The 8,049-nt window shown below is 43.0% G+C and overlaps 1 long non-coding RNA gene and 1 other non-coding gene across 9 annotated transcripts in view; one reads left to right on the top strand and one right to left on the bottom strand.

The window, feature by feature from the left end:
- Window positions 1-8,049, top strand: part of LOC135100725 (uncharacterized) — a 63,121-nt gene that overhangs the window by 21,551 nt on the left and 33,521 nt on the right. The window lies entirely within an intron of this gene.
- On the bottom strand, window positions 7,508-7,591 carry Trnal-cag (transfer RNA leucine (anticodon CAG)). The gene has a single exon. It is a non-coding gene; the product is annotated as a tRNA-Leu (tRNA).

The following is an 8,049-nucleotide window of genomic DNA, read 5'->3' on the forward strand; positions in this document are numbered from 1 at the left end:
GTTAGTGAGCGAGAAGTATCCATCAGTCAACCAGTCTGTCAGTCAATCAGTCAATCAATCAACTAGACACGAAAAACATCCATCACAAACACTTTTCATTCCCCACATTCCTTCCGCCAGACATTCCATCCATCACCATACAATCACTTACACTACAAAGAACCTTATTTGATTTTATTTCACAAGTGGCTTCCATTGTGGCTTTCCGTTCTTACCACGCACTTGAGGAAGACTTGAAGAGGGCTTAGCGGGTGGAGAGGAGGAGGAGGAGGAGGAGGAGGAGGAGGAAGGGCTGGAGTGGAGGGGCTGGAGTACTCCCCTCCATTCTTGCACCTGTCTAGTTTTGGGTGCAGCCTCAGTGCTTCTCGTGAGTCATGAACGGAGATTTCTTGTGCAGTGTTGACATCCCTTCACAGGTTTTGTTTATTCCATTCTGCTGTTTTAAGTTGTGTTTCTGTGTTGCACGGTCTTGCTGCGTCGCTAAGTCTACTAACCTTTGTGGATTCAAGGGAACGTGTTTAAGCTTTTATAAATTCTACTTAATCTGTATCTATCAGAATAGTGATAGCTTCATGTAATCTTGGTACCTGCTTTCATGTTTATCATCTCTCATTTGTTTTTTTCTTCTTACTGCATTTTTTTTATTTTTTTTATTCATTCTTGTCTCATTCTTCCTTCTTCTTAAGTGTTTCATTTCTTCTTGATGACTTGGATTACAGCAGTGATACACGCTTGCCAGCCTTGGCCGTGCGCTCCTAGAACTTTAGTAAGCGAACTAGTGAGGTTGGTGAACACCCACACGAAAACATAACCAACTGAGGAACCGATACTTATTTGTTCAGGTGCTTATCAACATGGGTAGCGTTTTGGTTTGGGAGCTTACGAAAAGACTGCCCTTGCGAGTGAATAACGTGATGGATTAGAGTGTGAGGGCGCGAGACAAGTGGTGGGCGTGCAGGGGCGTGTGTTGGAAAGGGAGACGAGGGAAATATGAAGGGCGTTTTGTGTAATAAAGTGCAACACGTATCATTCAAACACATTTCACTACCATATGCTATAAATGTGTTAAAAGACCTTTATCAGATGCTACAAATTAAATTCTCTCTCTCTCTCTCTCTCTCTCTCTCTCTCTCTCTCTCTCTCTCTCTCTCTCTCTCTCTCTCTCTCTCTCTCTCTCTCTCTCTCTCTCTCTCTCTCTCTCTCTCTCTCTCTCTCTCTCTCTCTCTCTCTCTCTCTCGGGTATTTGCATGCTAACAGGGGAAAGCCTACAGTAATCAAACTAATGTAGGGTTGATTTATGCCTTATTAATCCACGTGTAATCAGCTGCTGGTGGGGAGGAGGGGAGGGAAAGGTCTGGTGTACTGAAGCCTACCTGAGAGAGAGAGAGAGAGAGAGAGAGAGAGAGAGAGAGAGAGAGAGAGAGAGAGAGAGAGAGAGAGAGAGAGAGAGAGAGAGAGAGAGAGAGAGAGAGATTAAATTCAATTCTCCCAGAAAATCCCCCTTGAGAATGCCAGCGATTGAAGGAGAGAGAGAGAGAGAGAGAGAGAGAGAGAGAGAGAGAGAGAGAGAGAGAGAGAGAGAGAGAGAGAGAGAGAGAGAGAAATTTACTTCCACGAATAAAAATTAAAGATAATAAAATGACATTGTACGTACATACCTGACAGAAGAGGGGAAGGAAAGGTGCGAGGCCAGTACAGGTGAGGGCAGCACAGGTGAGGAGGGCTTGGTGCAGATGTGGAAGCGACTGCAGGTGTGAAAGGATTGGTAATTAAGCTTTGTGTCCTGTACCCTCCCCCTTCCCCTCCCCCACCTCTCACCTGTGGAAATGCGTGAAGAAAAGAGAGGAAAATGAAGAAGGAAGGTGGGAGAGGAAGAGATGAGTGAATAGGAGGCTTAGAAGGAGGAGGAGGAGGAGGAGGAGGAGGAGAATGTATGCGATAGGAGAAAAAGAGAGAGAAGAGAAGACCACAGGAACTCTTCTATGTAAGTCCCTGTGACCCGCCAGAGATTCACACCTGGACTCACCTGGACAGTTCCCGTCACGATCATCTCCCGTTTTATATTCACGAAGATATTGAGCAGTCGAGTGTTTTTTTTTTTTTTTTGGGGGGGGGAGGGAGGGGAGAGGGGTGGGGGGCTGTTTTTGTTGGTGGCTTTTTGAAGGTTTTGGCTTTTTTTTTGGCTTTTCACTTTTCCTTTCTTGCCTCTTTTCCTCCTCCTCCACCTCCTCCTCCTCCTCCTCCTCCTCCTCCTCCTCCTCCTCCTCCTCCTCGTTGTCTCTTTTCATGACCTCTCTTTTACAATAGTTGTCGCTTTACTTATGTTTATTTCTTCTTCTTCTTCTTCTTCTTCTTCTTCTTCTTCTTCTTCTTCTTCTTCTTCTTCTTCTTCTTCTTCTTCTTCTTCTTCTTCTTCTTCTTCTTCTTCTTCTTCTTCTTCTTCTTCTTCTTCTTCTTCTTCTTCTTCTTCTTCTTCTTCTTCTTCTTCTTCTTCTTCTTCTTCTTCTTCTTCTTCTTCTTCTTCTTCTTCTTCTTCTTCTTCTTCTTCTTCTTCTTCTTCTTCTTCTTCTTCTTCTTCTTCTTCTTCTTCTTCTTCTTCTTCTTCTTCTTCTTCTTCTTCTTCTTCTTCTTCTTCTTCTTCTTCTTCTTCTTCTTCTTCTTCTTCTTCTTCTTCTTCTTCTTCTTCTTCTTCTTCTTCTTCTTCTTCTTCTTCTTCTTCTTCTTCTTCTTCTTCTTCTTCTTCTTCTTCTTCTTCTTCTTCTTCTTCTTCTTCTTCTTCTTCTTCTTCTTCTTCTTCTTCTTCTTCTTCTAGTTGTTTTTTTTATAAGAATTTTCTTAAATAAGGTGTGTGTGTGTGTGTGGTGACTTCAGCTTCGGCTTCATAACAAATTGCATAATGGTCCTTGGAAAAAACACACACACACACACACACACACACACACACACACACTTCCGGTCACACAGCACGGGAGGAGCCTTGCCAGTAATGCTCCACCACTCACAATAATGACACGCTCGCCTCATTAAAATCACTCACCCACTCACTCACTCACTCACTCACTCACTCACTCACTGATTGTCACTGCATTCTGATTTTCGTCTATCACATCATCATTACCGGCACCACCACCACCACCACCACCATTATCACAGCAAGCATCGTCATTATCTTCACCACTATCATCTGCATCATCGTCATCATAGTCACCATCATCATTATTTAATTACCGCTGGTTGTCACTGCTACTAGAACCATCATTCACAGCACTTGCACTATCACCCATCATCATCATCATCATCATCATCATCATCATCATCATTATACGTTATCTTTATCACTATTACTATCATCATCATTTTGTACCATCACCATTAGAATCAATATAACGGCAAATATTACCACCATTACTATTATCATTATTATTATTATTATTATTATTATTATTATCATTATTATTATTATTATTATAACTATTATTATTATTATTATTATTATTATTATTATTATTATTATTATTATTATTATTATTATGGAAAGCGGAAAGTACTGGCATTATTATCACCGCAAAAGAAAATAAATTAGAAAAATTAACTACTGCACAGGCAATGATAATAATAATAATAATAATAATAATAATAATAATAATAATAATAATAATAATAATAACTAATAACTTTTTACCTTATATTCCATCCATCCATTTTTTTTTCTCTCTCTCTCTACGCTCTATTCCTCTCCCCTCTAACTCCTCCCCTCTCCTTCCTCCTCCCTCTCCTCTCTCCCCTCTCCCTCTCCCACTCGCCACTCACTGCCACTCAACGTAAAGAAGTAAACACAGAGAGAGAGAGAGAGAGAGAGAGAGAGAGAGAGAGAGAGAGAGAGAGAGAGAGAGAGAGAGAATGTAACAAACACGAACTAATACAAAATTACACACACACACACACACACACACACACACACACACACACACACACACACACACACACACACACACACACACACACACACACACACACACACACACACAAACATTTAGATAACGCAGCTCCTCCTCCTCCTCCTCCTCCTCCTCCTCCTCCTCCTCCTCCTCCTCCTCCTCATCGATCCCTCCCTCGCACACTTCTCCTATCAAGTATATTTACGACATTTCGTTGACATAAATCGTCCCAAGATGGATTCCCTAGAGTCAATATTTGGGATTTTTCTTTTCGTATCCCCGAACCTAAAATTGCTTGTTAGGACGCGAAATCTTTGACCATCTACTGAAGGGGAAGACGGGAGGAAGGGGGAGCAGGAGGAGTAGGGGGAGGAGCTGGAGCAGGAGGGTAAGTAATGTAGCGTTGAGTGGAGAGGAGGAAGAGGAGAAGGAGCTGTAGTAGTTAATGTTGTTGTAGTAGTTGTAGTGAGATGAGAGGAAGGAAGGTGAGATGATGGAAAGGAAAGAGGAGTGTAATGTAGGTTCTTCTTTCCTCCTCCTCCTTCTCCTCCTTTCTTTATTTTTTTTCTAAAACTAAGCGCTGAAATCGAGTATACTCCACAACGCTTTGACCGCGTTATTGTATAGTATTGTAAAGTACCTCATGTTCTCTTGTATATATGGATAGCACTTTCTTGTGTCCATGCGACACACACACACACACACACACACACACACACACACACACACACACACACACACACACACACACACACACACACACACACACACACACACACACACACACACACACACACACACACACACACACACACACACACACACACACACACACACACACACACACACACACACACACACACTCTCTCTCTCTCTCTCTCTCTCTCTCTCTCTCTCTCTCTCTCTCTCTCTCTCTCTCTCTCTCTCTCTCTCTCTCTCTCTCTCTCTCTCTCTCTCTCTCTCTCTCTCTCTCTCTCTCTCTCTCTCTCTCTCTCTCTCTCTCTCTCTCTCTCTCTCTCTCTCTCTCTCTCTCAACATACCATTGTATTTCCCTTCTGTATGTGTGTGTGTATGTGTGTGTGTGTGTGTTGGGGCTGACGGGACGGGAGGTAGGGAAAGCGTGAGGGATGATCCGGAGCGCCAACAAGACGGAGGAGGAGGCGCTGCCGGCCTCCACTACAACAAAAAGACTTCCTTTGGCCGTCCTGACAAGTGTCTTGGTCAACACTGCGTCCTGAGGGAAAGAACTGAGTGTTTATGTGTTTGTAGAGTGACTTGGAAGGAAGGAGCACCAGCAGGAGGAGGAGGAGGAGGAGGAGGAGGAGGAGGCCATTGCGTGCCCCGTCAGCCCCTGTACCTCACCACTATACCGCCACCACCACAACCACCGTCACCGCCACAGCCAGCGTGAACAAAGCGTTAATTATGCCAGTTGCGAGAGACAGGGTGTGAATGGTCGCCGCGCCACAAAACACCTCGGCCTCAACCTAATAAACGCAAATCAAAGGCCGTCTTGTGCGGGGCTTTGGCGCTGGATTGGACCTAACGGGCTTCCCTCGGCGTGTTTTGATTCAGGCAACCCCCACCCCCGCCATTCCCCTCCACTCCCCTGCCCCTCCCATTCCACTCCACCACACACACACACACACACACACACACACACACACACACGTTAAAGTCTTCAGGCAAAGTGAGTGAGTGAGTTTCCTTGACAAACTTGAAACGTGCGTTGATGTATTGGTGTACGAGTATTCTGTGTTTTGATAAGTTAGAGGATAGAAAATAGTTTGTTTAGCAGATTATACAGCAGAGGATGGGTTGTTTGGCAGATTATGAGGCTGTTTAGCAGATTTTGGGACAGTTTAGCAAGTTTTGGAACAGTTTAGAAGGTTTTGGGACAGTTTAGAAAATTTTGAGATATTTCAGAATGTTTTGGGACAGTTTAATAGGTTTTAGGACAAGTTTAGCAGGTCAAGGGTCAAGTTTAGCAGGTCAAGGGTCAAGTTTAGCAGGTTTTGGGGCAGTTTAGCAGGTTTTGGGACAAGTTTAGCAGGTTTTGGGACAATTTTAGCAGGTTTTGGGACAGTTTAGCAGGTTTTGGGACATTTTAGCAGGTTTTGGGACAGTTTAGCAGGTTATGGAACAGTTTAGCAGGTTTTGGAGCATAACATAAGAAATGAGGGAAGCTGTAAGAAGCCATCAGGCCTACACGTGGCAGTCCCTGTATGAAATTTACCTATCGATCTCCACGTATCATTCCCATCCATAAATCTGTCTAATCTTCTCTTAAAGCTCCCTAATGACTCAGCACTAACAACTTAATTACTGAGTGCGTTCCATTCATCTACCATTTTGTTTGAGGCCCAATTCCTTCCTATCTCTTTTTTAAACCTAAATTTTTCAAGTGTGAACCCGTTATTTCTTCTTCTGCCTTGGTTACTGATCCTAAGAATTTTGGTTACTTCCCCCTTGTTATAACTCTTATACCACTTAAAGTCTTCTATCAGGTCCCTTCTTACTTAAGTTTCTTTAAAGAATGTAAATTTATCAGCTTCAATCTCTCTTCGTAAGGAATATTCCTCATCCCCTGTATCCTTTTAGTCATTCTCCTTTGTACTGATTCCAGTGGACCTATATCCTTCCTGTAATATGGAGACCAGAACTGCACAGCGTAGTCTAGATGAGGTCTGACCAGCGCCAAATATAACTTTAATATTACTTCAGGACTTCTACTTTTAACGCTCCTTAAAATTAATCCTAATATCCTATTTGCCCTGTTTCTGGCCTCTATGCATTGCTTTCTTGGAGTTCAGAGCTAACTATAACTCTTAAGTCTTTTTCATACCCTTAGCCTACCAGAGCTTTATTGTTTTGTGTACCTACTGTGTGGGTTTCCTCTATCTACGCTAAGTACTTTGCATTTGTTGATATTGAATTACATTTGGGAATTGTCTATCGTTCTTTCGTCCTATCCAAATCTGCCTGCAAGGCGATGGCATCCGATTCTGACCTAATTAATCTACCTGTCTTCGTGTTATCCGCAAATTTACTAGCATCACTACTAATTCCACTATCCAAGTCATTAATATATATCAGAAACAACAATGGCCCTAATACTGATCCCTGTAGCACCCCACCGATTACTTGACCCCACTCGGATTTAGAACTGTTTATTACAACTCTCTGTCGCCTGTGGCTTAGCCATGACCTTATCTAGCCTAACGCCTTCCCATCAGCCACAACCATATCCAGTCTAACATCATACCATTTATCCCGTGTGTCCTAACCTTTCTCAGGAGCCTCTGATGCGGTGCCTTGTCAAACACTTCACTAAATTCAGATATAGGATGTCATAACTATCAGCATTATCTGCCGCTTCGTAAACCTTACTGTAAAAAATCAACAAGTTCGTCAGGCAAGTTCGTGAAGCCATGCTGTGACTGATCTATCAAGGTTATGTTTGTCTAAATACTCCCTAATAATGAGGTTGTCAATTATATTACGCATTTATTGTTTCCTGTAGCTAACTGCGTGTGTGAGAACATGATACGGTACTGGAAAAAAAATTTTGTCAGGAGTGGGATTCGAACCCACGCCCGGAAGACCGGACTGCGACCTGAACGCAGCGCCTTGGACCGCTCGGCCATCCTGACTGATCTTGATTACCCTGACTGTTATCAGCCATCCTGAGTGATCTTGTCCACAGTTTAACAGGTTTTGGGATACTTTAGCAGGTTTTGGAACAGTTTAGCAGGTTTTTGGGAGAAGTTTAGCAAGTATTGGGACGAGTTTAGCAAGTTTTGAGACAGTTTAGCAGGTTTGGGGACAAGTTTAGGAAGTGCTGGGACAGTTTAGCAGATTATATAGAAGTTTAACATATTTTGGGACAGTTTAGCAGATTTTGGGACAAGTCTAGCGGGTTATATAGAACAGTGGACAGTTTACCTCTGTTTCTAGTTATAGACAACACAAGGGAACACAAATGAAGAACGAACCTCGCAGCAGATCTTTTGGCCCTGATGAGGTTGTTTTTGTCCTGATTGTGATGACTAAAGCCTGATGAAGAGCCTGCACTGACGAAGGAATGCAGCAGAAGATTAAAGGAAGGAAG

Source organism: Scylla paramamosain, chromosome 5 (assembly GCF_035594125.1).
Source record: "Scylla paramamosain isolate STU-SP2022 chromosome 5, ASM3559412v1, whole genome shotgun sequence".
Taxonomy (NCBI): domain Eukaryota; kingdom Metazoa; phylum Arthropoda; class Malacostraca; order Decapoda; family Portunidae; genus Scylla; species Scylla paramamosain.